The sequence below is a fragment of the Blennius ocellaris genome (assembly GCF_963422515.1).
Source record: "Blennius ocellaris genome assembly, chromosome: 2".
Taxonomy (NCBI): Eukaryota; Metazoa; Chordata; class Actinopteri; order Blenniiformes; family Blenniidae; genus Blennius; species Blennius ocellaris.
Window position 1 is genome coordinate 20730166 of NC_137651.1, and position 22225 is coordinate 20752390.

The window sequence follows — 22225 nt, forward strand, 5'->3', positions numbered from 1 at the left end:
CCTTTTGCATAAGCATCAAGCACAACATGGCTCAATTTGATTGGTCAGTTGTGAAGAAAGGCAGAGCACGAATGCACATAGCTTGCCAACTAAATAATAGTCTATTTCATGTGTATATTGCAAACAATGAAAACGCCATGATTACAGCTGTGCAACATATTGTGCAGCTATACTAAAGATTGCAGAAAGGGGAATCCATTTCCACCAGAGTACACTATGGTAAATGATAAATGGATTTCACTTATATAGCACTTTCCCGGTGCTCTGGGTAGTCCCCAAAGAGCTTTGCGTTGTTTAATGTCATTCACCAATTCATACACTAGTGGGGGTGGCTGCCATGTGAGGCGCCCAGTCCATCCGTTGGGAGCAATTTGGGGTTCAATGTCTTGTTTAATGACAATTGAACATGTGGACAAACAGGGAATCGAACCTGCACTATTCCAATTGAGAGTAAACTCACTCTACCAACTGAGCCACAGCCGCCCAACACTGGCCCTATTAATGCATGTGTGCGTTTCTAAAATGTTTAGTGTATTTTTCAGACTGATCAGTGACGGATAGGAAGTCATTTCAATAGTTATTGGAATGTAATGGAGGTTATGTATGAGGAAATGCTCATCTGCCTCCACAAACAAGGAAAGCTTCCAAGGAAAATAGACTTCGGAACCATTCACTTACAGCAAAGTCGACGCACCATTTTTCAGCATGTGAAACCTACTGACAAAAGCCCTGGATTTCACATTATATAGACTTTCATGGTCAATCACTTCTCAGTGTTTTACACATGCTGATATCATCGTAAACAGAGGCAACCTATTTATAGTTTTTATATTAATTATGGTTTTTTTCTTTTGCTAATTTGGATTTCCCCCCCCCCCCATGTTCATGGAGCCGAGTGGACAGAAGTTGCATTTCACTTGCATACTTGTATGCGTATGTAACAAATAAAAAAAATCTAACAGCAGGGGAGTCAATTCTCTTAGCCATGAGTCAAACTGAGGACACCAGATGGTGGAATCCAGCCACCAGGATGAAACTGCAAAAGGATGCATGACATTAGTTAAACATATGATGTGCAATATTGTTGAGTACTGTGTATTGTATTAACCAAGATTTGCAATGACTGCACTTGCGATGAAACACTTGTGTGGACGTTAATGACTTTTTCAGATTTCTTTTGCAATTTGTACATTAAGTTAATTTTGCAATAACACATTTTCAATATATTGTGCAGGCACATAGTACATTGCAAAACTTTCAAAGAGGACACTAATCTTTTAATCTGCCCAATGAGTTGCTTTGTTTTATTAAGATTAGCAGGTACATCACAACGAAACCTGTAACTGAACAGTTAATTGCAGCAAAATGACGTAAAGCTCCCAAAAGCATTTCTCTGTAAAATTACACCAGCATTAGATTCTGTGAGGGTGAGTTTTAAAAACACAAACTAATGCCTACAGAAGTTACGTGGCTTCAAGCGACAGGCTTTACACAACACACGCCTGAAAAGAATCACTGAGAAAGTTGGGTTGTTTGCATTTTTTGCTCAACAAATTGCTTTTTTAGTATTTTCAGGCTGTTCTCGTAATCTTAAGGTGACGCCTTCATTTTACTGGTCCTATTATAACTAAAGTACATTTGTGTCTTCAGGCATGACTTAGCATCTTTGTCAAATAAGACGGCGCAATCACACATGAACACTAACCACACGTGTGAGAACAAGTTAACAGAAACTGCATACACATTTGCAGCCGAGCGCCATCAAGACGGGGAAAAGTCCCGTCTCTGCCTGATGGTCCACATCCAACTACACGGCTCAAAGTCGGCTGCTGTTTTCAGTTAGTGTGAAGGATGAGGAATCCATCGCGAGCCCTCCGGTCCATTAATGTGGAACAAAAGTGGTGAGGGCCAGTGTGTTCGCTTTAAGTAGCTGTCCTGACAGGGGGAGCATCACTTCCCGAGACAAGACGTACAAGAAATGAATGGAAGTATTACATTTGTCTATAACAAGGGGCATTTCTCAAGTTCTTCAAACTCAGACTGTCACAATACTGCTCTTGGTGTTTCGCTAACAGTTTTAGACGTTACAACTGACCCCCATCGGTGGAGGTCTGACTGAGAAAAAAAAAAAAGTCAAATCAGTCTGTTTCCGAATGAGGGTGGGAATTACGACGATTCCTGGAGAGGAAGTGCCACTATGGCTCCCCCACAGTGAGGCAGATATACAGACTCAAAACAAGAGACCAAAAAACAGAGTCGCCGTTAAAAGATGACTAATACGACCAAGGAAATGTCTTTACTGCAAGCGGCACAGATTCATTTCAGAAAAACTGACGCGATTTCATGACTCAGTTGTGCATTACAGCGAAAGTATTGCAGGAGACGGATTACAACTACGTTTTCACAGAAACTGCGCGGTCATACACAGGTTGCAAAGAGGTGATTTCTGCAACAAACTGTAAATTCATTGGACAAAGCATGTTCTCATTTGCAACTGAATCGGTTCAACTGGACTCGGCCAATCGACGTGGAAAACTTTTCACCCCTTAAAGCAGTGGTTCTCAATTATTTTCTGTCACGCCCCCCCTAGAGGACAGAATTTTTTTCAGGGCCCCCCCCCCCGAATTGTACTACCATTGAGAACTTGATAATATTTATCTGTATAAACCACTGTATCAGTTGCTGGCACCAGCATTCTGCATACAATCGCCTGATTATCAAAATAAATCTGCTATGGTGTGAGGTTTTTTGCACCTTGCGATGTGGTGGGCAACTTTGTAAGAGGCTAACATTGCTCTTTTGTTTACTGATGCCGCGCTGACAAAATGACCGGCTTGTTGGCGATACTCATGGAGTTTACGATGAAAAAACTCCAGTGGCTGACTGACATAACGGGTGTATGGTCTCCAGGTGTATGGTGTATGGTCTCCAGGTGTATGGTGTACGGTCTCCAGGTGTATGGTGTACGGTCTCCAGGTGTATGGTCTCCAGGTGTATGGTGTATGGTCTCCAGGTGTATGGTGTACGGTCTCCAGGTGTATGGTGTACGGTCTCCAGGTGTATGGTGTATGGTCTCCAGGTGTATGGTGTACGGTCTCCAGGTGTATGGTGTATGGTCTCCAGGTGTATGATGTACGGTCTCCAGGTGTATGGTGTACGGTCTCCAGGTGTATGGTGTATGGTCTCCAGGTGTATGGTGTACGGTCTCCAGGTGTATGGTGTATGGTCTATGGTCTCCAGGTGCCGTCTTCATTTATTTGGCTTCATGCTCCGCTGCCAGAGTTTTTAGGCATAAAACACAAACGGGTGTTTCCTCGTTTCCGACCGTGTTCACGGTAAACCCAAGGGCTATGTAGGCATCGTCATATCTCCTGCTCTTACTAGGTTTATACCGGTTACTGTCACCTGTTTTCTTTTCCTCTGACGCCTCATCCTTTTTTCTTTTCACTCCTGTCAGAAACTTCTCCACCTCTCCTCCTCCTCCTCCTCCGCCAGCTCTGTACACCGGTGTTCATGTGTAGTACTTCTTCTCTACTGGGTTGAACAGGCAGCCTGTTGATTAGTTTGAGCACTGCTGCCACCTAGTGGCTGGAGGCCCTTTTTTATTGTTCAAGCATGAATAAAGACACTAATACTGAAAGTCGCGCCCGCCTCGCGCCCCCCCTGACACCCCACCACGCCCCCCCAGGGGGGCGCGCCCCACCATTTGAGAAGCACTGCCTTAAAGCAAGTGGCTTCATCAGTTCAGTATCAATAAGCCAGACGCTGGGCCCCTCAACATTTAGGCCCTGTCTACATGACATTGTTTCAAGTGAAAATGCATTTGCTTTTGCATTTTTCCATTTCATTTTGCGTTTAAATGGCAACGTGTTGAAAACAATGTCTGTTTAAACAGAAACAGCAGTAATGTTGAAAATTATGTAGTTGAGCATGCCAGGCCACAGTTTGACATCGATTGTGTTTGTAATGAAACCACGCACACACAGAACACTACACCATAAACATTTATGAGTATGCAGGCACTGAAGGAAAACTAGCTACATCTCAATGTAAATAATATAATGTGTGGAAATCCTGTGGGTGGAAATCCCTTGAAGGGTTGTACGCGTAGCCAAAGTCATAATAAGGTATAGGGTATGAGCAAGATGACATGGCTCCTGACTGCTGCGGGTATAAAGAAGTCTCATCACTATTTGAACCCAGGCTAAGCTGAAGTACATTTTCACAATATTTAAAAACATTTTTAAAATTATCAATAGTCTAAGCACAAAATTAGATTGAATAAAATATATATATACAACATTCAGCATATTCCTGAGCAAGATAGCTTCATTTGTAAAGCAGTTGTGATGGACAAGGCAATTCAAAGTACTTTAGAATGTTTATGTTTTCGTTCCTCCATCACAAATCAATGTACAGCAGTTGTGTTGTATCACATTGTAATAACTCAGTGACAGATTATAGAGCACATCCGTCCCTGAATGGGCTCGTTCATGAACAGCTGATTAAACACCAACTTCTCTAAATACGACTTCCACTCATGTACACATGAGCGCGTTCAGTATTTGACAGGACTGATGTATTGGATTCAGTTTTCCTCTCTCCAAACAATTGGAGTATAACCGCTTTCTTTTTCTCATTCATGAGCAAGTTGTGGTAAACGCACATTGTGACTGTATTTTCAGTTCAAGCTGGACAAACTGAGCTTCACAAAGGAACCAGACACAAAGACTTCAGCTGACCCTCAGACATGTGGATGGATTTTTTTTGTGGCGCTCCAGGGGCGCATACGTTACATCGTACCTCAACAGTCTGAATAAAAACTGGAGAGTGGTGGTTCTCTATATGAGGTCCAGACCGCCAGCGAGAGTGGTTAATTTTACTTCAGTGATTCCTGCCTTTTATTTTCAGCAGATTGCTTCTTTGCCATGACATTTCAATGTATATATTCCCAGCATTCAACTTCGATTGCGTTTATTACCATTTTATAAGATGCATCATTTCGTACTACTTCACAGAGATTTGAATGTTGCATCTCTCTTCCATCACCTGAAGCGCTATGTGCCGAGTCTTGTGCAGTGAACCTCCTCAATTAGGTATCCATATATATGTTCGGCCCTGTACTTTAAAAAACATGAACGCAAGTGCCTAAAGGGCAACTAGCATAAGCTTCAACTATACAGCCCTGGGGCCAAAACCAACATGCCACATGATCCAATCAGCTTGTGAAATAACACTGCAAGGTGAAAACGTACAAAAAAGAAAACAAAATAGTTGATGTGTCAAATGTATATATTGGAGGAAAGCCGTTTTAGTAAATACACCAAACACAACGCACTGAGATGCCAGAAATGTAAGCAAGGTGCCTCATTGGAGAAGCGGCATTAGTGTCAAAGCTATACTGTGAGAGTGAATTCATAAAAACATGCGTGCTGGAGGATGCAAGACCCTGCAATTGGAAGATGTGGCTTTTGCCATATTTCATGGTTTAAAAAAAATATAAAAATTGGACAAATATCTGAACTTCTTTCTTAAAGGGATTGGATGCTTCCCATGCTGCACCTGTGTACGTCAGCATCACAACTCTGAAGAGTGCCGTTACAATTAGATTGAAGTTGTATTCTTATCAGGATGAAACCTGAGCGAGAACTCTCCGAATGCTGCAGTGCATCATCAGCTGCTATTGGGATGGGACCTGTTGAAAAATTCAGCAGCATCCTTGGCTCAATATCTCATCGCCTACAGGTAAGTCCCAACCCGCCGGATCGGGTTTCGGCAGCTGGTTTATGGAATGTGAGGCAGACGATTGAAATCACATGAACAGCAGTGAGATATTCCGTCACTGTCCGTAAGGACGATAACCTGCATGTTCAGTCTTTTCTGAAATAAAGTAATTTTTCCCCCCATCGCTGCTATAATTCTCTAACTAAAGGAGACATATTTGAAGTTTGACTGTAGCCGAAGGATAAAACAGGAAGTTGGAAGACAAACTCACCTATTAGTCCATGTGGCTACAGACGACTTTTGGAAACTGCATTCTCGCTGGGTGACACCGAATTCCTGGTTGGTCCCTGCAAGGAAAAAAAGAACAGAAACGTAAGATTTGTTTCATTAGTAGATACTTTATGAGACAGAGAGCGTCATCAAGCTGCGGGGATGTAAACAGATGATAAATACAGTTATGGGGTTATGGGGCTTGATGGATTGCAGTCAGTCCTTCAATGTCATTTTCAAGGCTTTTGGAATTAACTTGTTTAAAGTGTAGTTTTCATAATTACAGACGCACTGAAAAGAAGACCAGGTGGTGTCCTGAAGAAAGGCGAAACATCTTTGCTTTCTCCCACCATATGGTGTCAAGAAGCACTAAATACGCAGACAGAAACCGACCTAGCCCTCTGTCCATCTTCTGTGTCCACAACATTGGGAATGTTTTCATAGAGCTTACTGATGGGTAACTCCACTGATGACCTGTGGGGGCAGTGTTGTGAGGTACAGCTCACGTGTGACCAGCATAAGGAACCGAGAAGAGAACAGAAAACCTCCATTCAAAGAGGCTGAATGAATGCGTAGATACAAGATAATCCAAGACATAACTTTGCCTGGACATTAGAAATAAGAAACTTTTGATGACTTGAGCAGGTTAGAAATATTTTTTTAGAAACAAAACTGGAACATAAGGCAGCAAATTATATCCCCAGATGAACATTTTTCAATACTACAAGGACATATACTTTTTGGGATCAGTTTTTTTGACGTTTGGATTTGTCCCACATGAAACCGACAACATGCGCTGCCTTCTACTGTATGAACTGACCAACACACACACGCAGAACCATCTACCTACGCGAAGGACATGTGTGAGTATAAAGGCAGTGATGCAAGCCAACATTTGAAACACTTATAGCAATCTACCTCGGTAAAGAAAAGCACAATAAGGTACAAGCTTAAAGGTCTCTGGCTTATTCACAGGAAAGTCACTCATTATTTCTGTCGACTCCAAGAGGAAAATTGAAGGCATTAACTTTGCGAAGTGCACCATTGCTGCCCTCTGAACATGTCGTTCCTATGAGGACTGCTTTACTTGTAATAGCTGTTACAAACGCTGGCTTCATTAGTATGACTCACAGCAGTCCCGAGAGCATGTGACGGGAGGGTGGAGGGGTTTCAGCACCATCATTACTCCCTGTGGTCAAGCATGACTGTAGTCCACTAATATACCATCTGCTAAAGGAAAGCACACAACATGCCGGCTGCTCTTTAACAAGTCAGGCTACATTTAAGTAGTAATTCAGCCTACTGACTCTTTGAGTGCAAAACTCGGACCACTTGAGGGTTGAACAGCAATCACCTCGCCGAGAAGTACTTGACAGTATTTTTAAGCATCTACCAGGAGCAGACCCTAAATCACATCAATAAAAAGAGCTAAATTTCGCATCAGAGTAGGTGATGGCAGGATTTTTTGTTTTTCTGTGTGCGTGTGAACATAGTTAATAAGAATCTTGTTCAATCTGCCAGCTTTGAGTCCTGATTCGCTCGGTTCTTACAAACACATTTGAGCGAGGAGTGTTATCTTGACAATCATGCATTCAAATGAGCAAAGGGGGAAACAGTTGGCAATGAGAGGAGTGCTGCACTGGTGCAGGACGGGTTCACAAAGCTCCAGTTAAAAAGCAACTCCACCATCATAGGGGATCTGTGGCTCCTCACACTGACTAAACAAAGAAATGAGCTGCAGAGAAGTGAGGTACACAGATCATGTGGACAATTAATTGAATAACAATGAGAATGTAGTACAGGAAGTTATATTTGTCATAAGAAAACTTGTTAAGAGGAAAAAGCACCATGTTTTTTTCACAATAATTTAATGTCAAACTTAAAAAAAAAAGATTCTTCTTGTTTCGACCAACAGGTGGCAGTGATCTAACCTCATTAAACCTCGAAACATTTAGCGATGGAGATGCATCCCACTAATGAATCAATTTTTTTGTAGATTGACGCGAGAACCATTTCCATTCACTTGCTCTTGTGTTAACAAATCTTCAGCCTTTAGATCGCTACGTCAACAAGCAGTAACACCATTAATTAACTGTACCATCTGACACACTTCTAAAGCGCTGGCTTGGTAATGACAAACAGTACCAAAGTCATAACTAAGAAACACTGAAACAAAACAGAATCGAGAAAGATTGAAGGCCGACGTCACCATGGCAACAAACTCCATTTGGATGTCTTCTTGAGCTTGACTGCAGGTACAACAGTTTGGAAAGCGACGCACACAGACTCAGCACGGCGGCAGCAGGGCGCCTCTCTGCCAAATTGTCAGCCCTTGAGAAAAACAAGTAAACACATGCGAGCACGCACGCGTCCAAGTGTTCCGGCGCCTGGTAGCGTGTGGTCCGACCAAACAGCAGGACGGCTTACGCGGCTCTACACAGTAGCCTCCTTTTCCAATGCCCCTCACTCCTCACCACCTGTTTCCTCCCACTCCGCCTGCACGCCACTTTGCAAACCGTCAGGGAGCTGCCGGGGTGAGCCGGATAACGCGGGAGTTTTCCTCGGTGTGGACACGGAGGCCCAGAAGAAACGGCCCACGCTCTCCGCAAAGCTTTCTGGGCACAAGTTTTACGTGCAATCCCAGGGAATTAAAAACACTTCTAATTCATCTATTAGCCTTCTTGAGCTCACTTCAATTTAACATGTAGTCCAGCGGCCCATCAGTACTGTGCATAGAGGGCTGGAACAGTTTCTGTTTCATTCATGCAACTTCGTTATCTTCTGGCTAACCTCAGATGATGAGGAAGCTGGTCTTTCAGCATGCTTTTAAATGTGGTCATTTTCAACAATCAAACTCGATTGTTGCCAAAACACTTGGTTTTGGCAGCCCAGCGTCAGTTCAACAGTGCGGCGCGAAAGGATGGGTGTAATGTGGCCAATGATTTCCCCAAAAAGGATCAATAAAGTACACGAAATCCCCAAAATATTCACAGCGAAACATGTAATATTGGGTCAAAACAGTTTGCAAGCCAACAATGACTTGTGAAGCAAACGGTTCATCACATCAGCTTACATGAAAGGTGACCATGATAAATATTTTAGGCCCCATTTACACTCCAACGTTTCAAGTGAAAACGCATCGTTTTTGCATTTTTTTTTTTGAGAAAAGCTTCACATTTACACAGCAATGTTTTGAAAACAATGTCTGTTTGTATTAAAAAAAAAAAAAACAACCCTCAGAAATACCAAAAACGATGCAGTTAGCATGCCAAGCCTTTAGTGGGCGCTGTTGGTAATTTTTGTAATGAAACCACATGCAAGTCATTTTCAAAAAGTACCATTGATCACCGTTGCCATGTAAACTGATCCTCGAAATGCAACAAAAGTTTTCCATTTTCACTTGACAACCCTGCCTTAGTATTTACTTCCATGCTGCCTCGCAACACCCCCCCCCACCCCCCCCCCCCCCCGTTCATTTCAAAACGTCTATGAGCAACTTTCTTGAAAACTGGCCACGCAGTCAAGCTTTATAATATTTCTATCCAGAAGGAAGCAGTGAGTCAGGAGAGAGAGTGCTGTGCAAGGTTTTTTCATTCACAATTAGGATATTTTCATTTCCTCATAATCACAGATGTGATTATAAAATGTGCCTCAGGTACAACAGCAGCACAACATGTCGACACCAACATGTGCAATATATATGTTCCAAAAGATTGACTGAAATTGATTCGCAAAAAAAACCCAACAACATGCATTAAACTAGAATGCATCTCTCCAACACTGAGGGACTGGAGGGGTTCAAAGTGTGGAAGACCAGTCCTCGGTGGCTGTACGGGGGACTCCCCGAGTGAAGGACTTTAAAACAGAGTCGAGCAGAGAAGTGTGTCGATTTCAAAGTTAGGAAGTTCTCTTCCAGTGTGACCTCGGCTCTCAGGATCACGCCGCCGTCTTCGCCGTGCATCTTCATAACTCGCCGGATTAATATCTGCTGATAATCAACAGGACCATCATTCCCCAAAGACGAACCTTTAATTTAGCGCACAAACATCAGGGATGCAACTTAACGCACTGCGAGAGGGGAGAGGAGGAGATGTCTCCATGTGATTGCCTTCGTCGATTTAATGATTTGACATTTTTAATGATGGCCAGAGGGAAGAGGGAGAAGAGAGAGAGAGAGAAGGGGAGCATATATCAGCAAAAAGCCCCCCCCGGGAGACTGTCAATTGTTTCAGCCCTGAAAACACTCATTCTGCTGTTTGAGCGCGAGCGGCGGATGGGCCGGGACTGAAATAGCAGCCATCTGAGCTGCCATTAAACGGGGCAATAAAAACACATGCAGGATGTCAACATGAATGAACAACGATGAATAACCTTGTTAGGGCCCTTCAGGTGTTTCACAACCCTCCAACTTACTTAACTTAGATTAACTCCTAAACAGCCACGCCTCAAAGCCTCCTGAAACACAAAGCCTTCACTCAAAGAGACTAAATAAGGCTGCGTGCAGTCAAATACTATTTTTATTGTGCTAGGAAGGGGAAGGAAAAAAAAAAAAAAAAAAGAGGCATGGTTTGTAGCAACACTTTCTTTGTGTGCTCCCTGCAGACTTTGTTGACATGGCGAAGGCGTTCAGAATCCCATCGATCAAACGTTTCCAACACCGCGCAGCCTTATTTTTGCAATACAAGAAGTATTTCTGCAACATGGCACGACTAGCTCAATTTAGAAACAAAGCACAGCAGTGAGGAACACCATGGAATTTGAATTTCATTGGGTTTTCTTTTATTGGTCATAAAATGTGATCAGGTCGACATCCGAGTCATCTAACGCGTCCTTCATAAATACAAGAGACATTTTTACCACTTCCATCAATTGGAATTTGTTTGGAGCCACAAAACATGACAAATTTACTTTTAGGATAATGGTTCAAGTAGGATAAATCTTTTTTTTTTTTTTTATTCCTACAAAATATGCACCTTGGGGTGCATTTCTGGTCATTTCTAATGACAAGTAAAGACGGCCCACGTTTTGGGCCGTTTTGAGTCCTTTCGATATTTTTTTTTCCTCTTGAACCCTTCATCCTATTATCACCGTATTGGCTGAAGGGGTTTTACCTATTTTATACGTTTAACCAGTTTCTGAATGTGTAAAAAAACCCCAAACAAAACAAATCTTTTAGCCATTTTAACAGCTTTTTGTTTTTTTGTTTCAGCAGTTGTAGATGTTTGGAGCATTTAAGTCTATATTGTTTTATTTATTTACTTAATTAAATGTAGCAGTTTCTCTTCGTTTTAGCTTTAACTATTGGGGCCATTTCATTTTTCCTCATTTTGGCACCACTGGATGTTTTATCTGCATCAGCAAATTGGTTCAATTAGACATTTGAGCCGCTTTTGATCATTTTAGCCATTTTGTCTCTTTTCAACTTTTCTCTCTGCTTTTAGTCCATTTCTAACAATCTTAGTTATATGTCCTGTTTGCCATTTTTATTGTTTTCGCGACTATGTTTGAAAGAGTCCCTTTGAAAATGAGTCTAGCGTGCAAATAAAACAAAAAGATAAAAGTGACCCCTGGCTTAAGCTAATACCACACGCACATAAATATTTCATGCCTTTATTGGATGTGTCCATTAAACATTCATAGTGCAGATGTAGATATTCTACCTCCCAAGCTCATTTCACCCTCTCTTCTTTAATATATGTGGTAAAGCAGCAGTATAGGAAGTAGCCATGGTGCACAATATTAGAGAAACATGCAATATTGTTGCGTGACGAAACGGAAAAACAAAATATGAATAAGCTTACACTTCAATGGTAGGTGCTTTTCTGAATTCATGTGTTTCTTTCATTAGACAAAGGTAATTTACAACATTATGCCGACTTATTTCTGTCCATTTAGCCGTCAAAATGCTGACTTTGTTCTCTCTACACACACTTTAACCTTGACCATTACCGTCTATACAAGGAGAGGTCATCAAGGGCAGTCGGGCTCCATCTCATCTAACCATTACAGTGAGATGCAAAGAGCAACACTGCACTGCATAAAGACAATTAGTCATGGCTCAGTCAGTCTTTTGCTGTATGTAAATTACACATTGCGATAGATTTGCTATATATTGTACAGTGGTAGTTCTTTATTTGTTATTGTCCCAACTCAAAATCGCCCCAGGTCCCAGCTGCAAAAATTTGCAGTTTGACAGGAAGTACTTTGGCTCTTCTCTAAATCTGGAATCTGGTTCTTCACCCATGCTCAAAAATGATCCAAAACAACTCGAGGAGCAAAGTGGACAGAACGTTCCCAACCCTCGACACATTATCGGATTCCACAAGTGTCAGTGTCAGAACAACCAAATACTGTGGTATACGTAGCATGAAGGCACGCCTTATGCCTTCACAGGGAGAAGATCAAAAGTGCAGATCACTTTAACCGCTGGATGAGCTCAGTCTGCCGTGTCCCGGCGCAACCCTGAGAGAAAGAGTCATTAGCTCCAGTCAAACACCGTACAGATTTACTCAGGTAATTAATGGGCCTCTGTGCTCAAGGACTTGGGTCTGATTAAAAATGCAAAGCAAATTTTGGAAGGTTACAATGAAAAGACGGTGGTGTGAAAAGTGTCTGTTCTGTTTTTGTGCCACTTTGAGCACATTGTCCAGGGGACTCACAGCGACGACACCCAAGTCATTAGCAGAGCCAAAAAAAAATACCAGACTAAAACATGTGCTTCTGTTGTAGACACGCACTGAACGGACAGCATAACCTCTACAACCTTAAAGTATTCATGTGACAAACTTGGATAAGCTCACCCGCGCTCCTCACATGGAGCTCTGCCGCTGCGAACAAAGATGCTGGCGTCTCGCGGAGGGCGCAGCGGGAAACAAAGACGCTCCACGTCAACGAGGCAACGGGATGCCGGTCGTGTGCTTCTCCGAGCGAACAGGACAGCTCAATTATTCATGTCAATGCTGCGTAGCTCAGTTCGCCAGCTCCAGGGCGAGGGGTGTGCGCCATTGACATCGAGCTCACAAAAGGAACCAGTTTGGAAACTGTGAAACAGGTTTTCGGCAAAAAGGCCAGTGGTACTTCAAGCACACCTATCGGGGAAAACCTTCGACGGGCTTTAAATTTGCTCAGCAAAAGTAAAGCACCAACCCTAAGCATGCAAACAATGTCATTAAGAGCTATCTTGAGCCTGACAAGAGAGACCTGCAACAGATAAGAGTGGTCTATACAAAAGGTCTCAAGGTGTGCAATCTGTCTGTGGTTAAAGGATAAGACTGTCAGAGAGACTCTGTTCTTGAACATAGTTTAATTAAGCTCATTATTCCTTCATTCGCATTCCATCATCAGAAACATCATCCATTATAATGAATGGAAGTGATTGGAATGACTGTGGTCTACCCACAATACTGATTATCTCCTTTTATTGATTGATCGAACTCGCTGTGACAGAAGAATCCTGTCAAAACACGTCAAAGGTGTGTCGTAAAAACCCACTTGGCTGAAACTAAGAAAGCAGGAATACTCTCGTCCTTTTGGAAGTTTGGAAAAAAAACCTTCTCTCAACAAACATACAAAGAAGAAAAATGCAGTTTAAAAGATACAAAATGGTCACCAGAGACTGTACATCCATCTGTTTATTCACAATGTGTTCTGTGATCCCATGAGAGAAAATTAAATGATTCATTTTCAGATGATAAATCATACAGCGTGTGAGTTGAATCGATCATGTCATTATCAGACTGAGTGATTACATCATCACTACCGTGAACAGACCACATTCATTCCAATGATTTCCAAACCATTATGTGCATCATAATGACTTGGAAATGTGTGCAATAAGTTGGCTAAATGATTAAACATCTACGTCGTCACCAGAAATATAGATTTCATTGGTATTTTATCCAGTTGGAAATGCACTTGACGTTCATGTATCCGTCTGCCACTAGTCGGCGCAACAGAGCTGTCAGTGTCCACAGTGCTTAATTAGACTGCATCGTTGAAAACAGTGCTGTGGGAAACAAGGAGATTTTGTCTCACTAAACTACCCCTGTTTGTCAGAATGTTCACGTCGACATCTCTGATGGGAGATGCTAGCATTGGGTCTTCCCCAAGTCTGACTGAACAGATGCGTCGGGAACGGCATCCAGCCCGAAACCTTTGTCAAAACAAATATGCAAATGACATTACGATGCCTGACGAGAGGCCGGGGCTAACAAGAACCGCTACAGCGAGGGAGCCTGTTGACATATTGTAGAGCAGGATGGTCGATGTACTTTGTGTTCAGGAGACAAGTTTAAAATCTCGAGGTCCGACAGAAAAACTGAGCTTCTTGTGGGGAAATTATTCACAACCCTCACAAAGAAACACCCGCTGACAGAGCTGCAGAGAGCCTCCACAGCAAAGAGTATTAATGTGATTGGGCGCCCTGCTCTTGTAGACCAGTTTCTCTTCCACTACACTGAGAATACGATGTCATGTACGACTGCATTAGTGTGCCGACCCAACGAACCAGAGCACAATGGGTCATGTGGGGTGAGTTGATTCACGGCGGCTGATTCACTGTGGGTGTGTGTGTGTGTGTTCCCCGTCCTCACATTGACCCCGGTGTCAGGGCACACTGTTTTTTGTGATTGTTGTTGCCGCACGACAGATGAGGACGGTGTGCAGAGGGCAGATGGATTATTTCTCCTGTAACAGACGCTGTTGTTGGCGAGGATGCGACACAACTGCCACCAAGGTTGAGTAGTAGTGAGTAAGTGGAATACGCGAGAAGATGTAACCGCCGTCGGGAGTCATTTCCATTCACAGGAGTTTGGAGCTGGCTGCAGCACATAATGCGGAGCTCCGGTATACCAGTATAGAAACACGTGGGTGGGAGTTTCTTCAAGAAGGGAGCGCTTTTACACCACATCCTCGTCAGATGTAAAAGATAAACAGCGCCGCTAACTTCTCTCTCCCTCTCCCTCTGCTCAGAGGAACATCCGTCATCTGCCTAAAGAGCTGAGAGAATCCAAACCTCAGCGGTGACACGAGCGGGAACCTTTTCTCCCATTATCATGCGCAGCCTGCCTCAGGAAAGAGGATGACGGGTGAGGCTCGAAGCATCAACCCCTATTCCAGAAAAGCTGGGACACGATGTGAAAAAAGAAAAAACAGACTGCAGTTCATTAAAATCCAATAAGCCAGAGAGACTGAGTATAGCACAAGTGATAAGACTGCAGGGGAAAAATAAAACAACTGAATTAATAAAGCTTCTTGGGATTCACTTCAGTCAAATCTCAACATATTTCTCCACCTGGGTATGGAGTTTCACCCGCTAGAGGCTGTTGAAGGCTTGTACAAGCCAGAGCACACCTCAGATCTCTGATTTTATTTTCGGTCCCATTTACTCGACAGCTTTTCAAGTGAAAATGTTTTGGGTTTTTTTTAGAATTTTTTGGGGTATTTTTAGCAATGTCAAAAAGTTGCGCATTCCCCCCGTTGCCACGAAGACAGAGATGGGAGCGTTTTTGCAAAGTTCACGGGCAATTTCAGGGGCTCTGAGCATCGAGTCGTTTTACATTTTATTTAGTTCATCCCACAATCCCGGTGACCTCGAAGTGATTTATTACAGTTTTCTTGAAAATTGTAATACCAATAAATTTGTAGAATACATTGTGCAGCCCAAAAAAAAACACCCTATTTGTTTTTGGTGATATGTGCAAATCTATTTCCGACAACCTCAAAATATCACATGCCTTCGGGAGTCTTGTGATCTTGGGCACTCCGCCAAAGACGATAGTGTCAGAGAATCAGTAAAAACTTCAGTAAACAAGAGTCAGAGCTCGGAAAACTACTTGAAAGGTGCAATACTCGGGCCGAGAGAAGTTTTAGACGCAGTTCTGTGGCATAAATCGCCTTGTCCGACAAGCCCCAAAAAGGATCAGGAATGCATCTGAAACAAAATGTCACCACTCTTCAAGCAATTCTGGCTCTTTGATTAATCCAACTAGCGCAATGACGACAAATGAGCCAACAAATTACTAATTTCTTTGATTTCACTCAAAACAACGCAGTCCCTCGAAAAAAACCATTACTCTCCATCGGCGCTTGAACCCACTTGTACAAAATCACTCGAGTGGGCTCGAGAGCAACTAAACACGAGTGGCGGCGCTTTAAAGAGCCGTTCGGTTTAACGCGAGCCACTCCAGTGATTAGATTCAGTTTCACGGAGCGGACGCCAGGGAGCTGCCGGCCTTTTTCAAAGCGAGCCGCTGTCCCATAAAGCCCCCCCGGCCTCGCCCCGTACAGCGCCGGTTTGCTTTTAATGGGATTTCGCGACATTAACATTCTGCTGAGTCAGCAGTAGACATGACGGCTGCAGTCCCGGCACTGCTGAGGCAGCGCGGGCTGGCAGTGCACAGCGCCATCAGTGTGTGTGTGTGTGGAATCCCTCCAAGAGATAATTACAACATGTAAACCCTTCAAACGGCATCAAATGTTTGCATCTTGGGGAATAAACACTTCCGACACGATGCGGCCGATTGGCAAAGTACCAAGCCCGGAAATGAGTTTAAATACCACTATGTGAATTAAAGAAGGGCACTATTTATGCAAATCTCTTTTTCGAAAGGGGTTAGTTTTGTCAAATCTCGAGATAGACTGATTCCTCGACCGACTTTTGCACACAGATCTGAGTCAATAAAGGTTGTATGTGCAGGAATGTGATGATTTACATTAAGTACAGATGTGCCATAGTGTGAGGAGTCATTTTTCATAGATTAATGTTGTAATCAAGTCATTTAGAAAAGGTTGTACAAACTCACAATATGAAGAAAATACCACTGGATGTATGAAGGAGCACACAACTAGTATTTCATACATGGATACCAGGTTTTTACAGCGCGATTAGGAGTACTTACTTTGGATGCTCAAAGATAATCAAATCTAAATGTTTGTCACTTAGAAGCTGCTTATTTGCAAACTACCATTTTTTTTTTTTTAAATCAATGACACTCGGTCCTCACTAATTGATTATTTCGGTAATGGAGTATTTTACAGATTATTTTGTCAATTGTTTGAGTAATTGGCCGAAAGATTCTGTTCTATAGGTTCACTTTTAACGCCGGTGTTTATTTTCTGAATAATAAGCATAGAAATTGAAACTATATTTTTACCCAGTATTTGTATGTCAGATCACAACTTTTACACCGTGCTTCCATAGGCACGCAGGCTGCAGCCATTTTTTGACATTTCCTAGCTCGAATAACAACAGTGCCATCAAACCAACGTCAAACACCGCTGCAGAGCCGCTACAACACACTGTAAATAACATCACGCACTGCAGGTCATCAATGAAAAAGCAGCCCACGCTCAAATGCCAGTAACGCCATGAAAAAGGTTAAATCGGCTGCGTGCTGTTTTCTTCAAGTCAGACCACCACAAAGTTGCAAAGACAAACTCTAAAACATGCACGCCGTTTTAATTGGCGGTGGCACAACGGAAATAGAGATGTAAGCTGGCAAAACGAATGTGGTCGTGGCGGGGAGCGAGTCTCCCCCGGCACATCCCGGGCCTCAGGCAGCAGATCTGGCTGAACCCTCATTATCATAATCAGTGCTCGGCCGGGCTTATGACAGTAGCAGCGGGAGGCTGACGGAGAGAGGCTGCAGCTGGATTCATGCTCGCTCCAAGATGATTGGCACATTTCTGTGGCAGCCCAGCTGTTGGCTTTTATTTTCAGCAGGTGCACCAAAAGATCAGGCCATTAAACGATTTATCCAAAAGCAATTGGTCATTTATGTCCCCGTTTCTCTCTTTAGCATTTGGCTTGGGGCACTGCTTCAGTCCTCTGGCCAGGCGGCCTCAAGGTTTCTGCTCTAGTTACTAATCTGCCTATTGAATGGAGGAGAAAGACAGAGATCGAGATCTCTGTAGAAGACCAGCGAGGAGTTTCAATCAGTGGGAGCGACTATTTTCAATCCGATTTGACCTTACTTATTCATTTCCTTGAGCACACACAAAAAAAGAAAAAGCTTTTATGTCTACATTCACCTTCCTCGTTGCTTTGAATTGCCTTTTTGTTGAAAGGCGCTATACCAATAAAGCGTATGAGACAGTCGGTGTACTCTCTGGGGTGTTAAATTTCTGAATCTGAAATCGAACATTGGCGGGAAAACCGACCATCTAAATGAGTGGACATTGTGCGGAATGTATTTATTCTGAAAGTGAGGACTTTTGCTCCTGAAATTAAGACAAAACGCTGAAGCACAGATCGGTGACCCTGTTTACACTACAAGGGAAAACGCATTTTTTCATTTTAGAAAGGTTTTTACGGCAACATTTTGAAAACAACAACTGTTTACACAGAAACAGCAGAAACGCACACACACACACAGAATGCTACACTATAAACATCAACAATGGATGACAACACGGACATTCATATGTACAGATGACACAGTTGGGGAATACGATTCCAGGTGACTCCCAACTCATGTGCAGAATGAGCCTTGCAGAAAAGTTGGTCTTACCCCGTTTACATGGAGACAATCAATTTGTTTTCCAAAAGCTCCACCATGGGAGCCATTTCCATAAAGTTGTGTTTTTTCGGCCGCTCTGAGGAAAGTGTCGTGCAAACAGATACCCAAAATGCAATGAAAGTTTTTGTGTTTTTACTTGAAAATGTGGGGGCAGGGACCTTCTTGTAAAGGCAACAGAGATCAGAGAGGCTTGACCAGCTCTTCGGTCATCCAATTATCAGCTCATGGCTTCTATGTTGAAAACATCTGGTCGTATATTTTTAGGCTTTGCTGTAATACTTCCCCAGCATTTCTTAGAGACAACCTGAAAGGCTCCAGGTACAAAGGTTGAAACCACATTGAGGGTGATCTGCCGATTGGTTCCATGCTTCAACAGCAAGAAATTCAATCATAGCTTATGGCAGCTACTCAGCACTGACCTGAAATGATCTTTCCCGCTGAGGCGACAGGCTGATAAAATGGTGCTGTAATTTATCCTAAATGTTTAAAGCTTGAATGGATGAACTGGGTCAAATTATCGCAGCTTGCGTCTGCTGCCGTCTGGAAGAGCGTCACCACTGTCTGTTTAAGTGGGGTGACTCTTTTCACTGAAGGAAACAAGTGAAACAGTTTCTGTTGAAGCCTGACAGGTTGTTCTGGCTTGAAGACAATAACCAGACTGATCAACAGCTTCCTCCCCCCTCAGGCCGTAAAAGCTCTCACCGCACTCCTATACTTTCCAGCCTTGAGACCAAAAAGCCCAAATATATTCGACACTATACACGACAGATACTAATGTAATTTGGCAGGTTTTCGCAGAGTCCACAGATTACCTGCAGCGGCAGTGTTGTGCAACCAGAAAAAATTAAACCGAAAAAAACGCAATGAAAGAGATGTATACAAGCAAATCCATGACCTTATCTCACCTCGACATCCAGACAAAGAAGCTTCAGATCCCTTGTACAGACAGAAATGTCTTCACACGAAAAGTTAAAAATATAAAGCATTAACTCAAGTTAATCTTAATGAGTCCCCTCAATGTATTCAGTTGGAACACCACTGTAACTTCTGGGAAAATCTTCCAAATGTAGACTTAAATGTCAAATCTAAAGAAGAAAAACCAGTGTTCTGCAGTCAGATGGAAAAATGAATAGCAATTAACCCTCCTTGAGTCAATTTATTCAGGATTTGTGAAACATCACAACAAGCAGGGTGTTAAGACGATTTGCGTTGTGCTGAGAATTTACCACAAGAGCGTGTACCTACACCCAGAAGAGTATTTGAAGGGCACTCCGCAGCAAAGACCCACACTCATCTGATAAACAGTCCGAATTTAAACAGTCATTCAGCCGCGGTCATTAAGTAGGATTGAATGACGCATGTTTAACCTGCGTCACGAGCATCGGCCTGTCAGCACATACACGCCAATCTCAGGATCACAAGCAAGTGTGAAATCAGTCCCTACGGTGTCACAAGACAATTTATTATCACTGTGGTAAAGGCAAGATAATGTGTTACTTTTTCACTCTTTTCATAGTATATTCTTTTTGTAATCACCTATAAAGGAAAAACCGATTGCTGAAAAAAAAAGAAAGAAAGAAAGAAAAAAGTTAAACACTTTTGTTTTGCTGCAGCGGAACAATTGCCCCAAAGCAAAAAAAAAGAGAGATAATTGCTCAGGTCCTCGCAGGCACACAACATATAATTATCATCTCAGTTGAAGTGACTTTACGTGACTACAGACAATCCTCTAAATCCCCAGAAAGCATATGAAAGTGTCTGAACAGTTAGGGTAAATATTGTGATTGAAAGAACGACTAAGGACGTGGTCACACCAAGCAATGTCGGGACCAGAGTTCGTTTCGGGGGAAGCTCGCTTCGTTTGGGCAGGTGTGAAAGCTCCCCGGACTCCGATCCGGATCAAAGAAGTGAAGTCTGGTCCGCCTGAAACGTCGGTCTCGGTTCCCTTGCAAGTGACCTGACGTGACGTTGAGTGCAGAAATGCATTTTGGGTAGTAAACGAACACCAAGTGCAGCGTGAAAGCAAAGTCGATTCCCTTCTCTTGTGAAGCCTGTGGGTGAACTTAAACGCCATACTCCCAAACACATCATGCCACCCACACACACACTGAAGCAGCCACTGGGGTCAAAAGGTTGGGAGTCATTAGTTCCTCTGTGATGAGAAGATATGATCTGGTAGAAACAGAATAAAGATGAGAGTTCACACCAAAAACACTCGTCATACTAGAGCAGAAGTTTCAGCGCAAAGACCATTATGACCTTTTACCTTTGAAGCCAGACACTCACTCTCTCACTCCAACGCCTTTTGTTGTTTGAATGTCTGACTTTCTGCTGCTTCTCACGTTAAGATGTACTCGCAATCCATTCTCATGCAAGTCAGATGCTGGTAGTTCAAAATATCTGGCGAGTCCGTACATAGTTTTCAACCTCCAGAAGTTTTACACAAAAGGATTTGTACTAAAGCTTATTATTTTCAATGTGTCTCTGTTACAGTGGTGGACAAGAGGTTACTGAATAAGGGCGTTAAACAGAATCCCACCACCAAGGGGTCACTACCGTGTTTGAAAGAGGAAGGCTCTTAATCTGAAACTCCTGGGATTGCTCCAGAATAGTTTCTGTATCTCCTAATAAATTCACTATGGAGAGCGATTTGAGAAAGCCAAACTGCATGCTCCCCAAAAAACATTCATCTTATATACTTGTAGCAGGAGTTCTTCACAAAAACTCTGTCCACATTTACATGACAACGGTGACACGGAGCCACTGAAAATGCAACCTTTTGAAAACACAAATTTGCAGAAACACTGTTAATACACATGCACAAATAGATGAACAATAACAACAACCCGTGTCATGACTGGTGATCCATATTCTACTAATTCTATAGTTGAGAGTCACCAGTAAGAACAATCCAACCTGGCCGTCTGTTCATACAGATGTCTGCACCATTGGTGTGCGAATCGGAAAAAGAGGCGGGGAAAAAAAAAGAAGCAGGAGTCCTGTAACATTTATTCTTTCCTGGAAAATGGCTCGTGCACCGACGTGGAGTCGTGAGGAAGTGGTTCCTTTACAAGTGATCTTTCTTGCGGGTGGGATGAGAGGACGGGGGAGGATGTGACGTGTGCAATGCATTCTGGGTAGTAAAGAAACGGCTAACCTCGCAAATCAGAAGAAGCAGACCGAGAAAGAAAAAGTTGGGAAAATATCCCATGAACAGACGCGGAGTAGTGAGGAACAAGTAAAGAAAAAGGCGCTTATTGATATCTGGCCTGCAGACATATATAAGTGTATATATATATATATATATATATATATATATATATATATATATATATATACACATCGGGTTGTTTGAAGTTTCCCATTAGCCACGAGCTACCTAGCCTAGCCAACATGGGCTAAAGCTGCTTGACTTCCCATTTCTGTTCGGACCAATGAGCCGGGTTTCTTTTTTCCTTCCTCTCTGGACAGCGCCCCCAAACTAGCAGCTGGTATAACTATGTGACACTTTACAGATGGTTCGGTCCGGTCCTGTCTCAAAACTGAATGTGAACGCCACCCAAACCAAACGAAGATGCGACACCCCTTCAAAGTGAACCAAGTCCCAAACTATCCCAACGTGAAAGGCGTATTAAACGAAAAAGCAAAACATCTTATTTTTATCTTATCTTATCTTTATTGTGCCTTTATTGTGGTATAAAGGCATCCCCCCC

At 42.8% G+C, this 22225-nt stretch overlaps 1 protein-coding gene across 2 annotated transcripts in view; it reads right to left on the reverse strand.

The window, feature by feature from the left end:
- The window catches only part of LOC308135522 (SPRY domain-containing SOCS box protein 4-like), a 63743-nt gene that overhangs the window by 40462 nt on the left and 1056 nt on the right, over nt 1-22225 (reverse strand). For both annotated transcript variants that reach the window (XM_080503571.1, XM_080503570.1), the window contains exon 2: nt 5996-6071. The gene's annotated coding sequence lies outside the window, so the exon portion shown is untranslated. The remainder of the gene's footprint in view (nt 1-5995; nt 6072-22225) is intronic.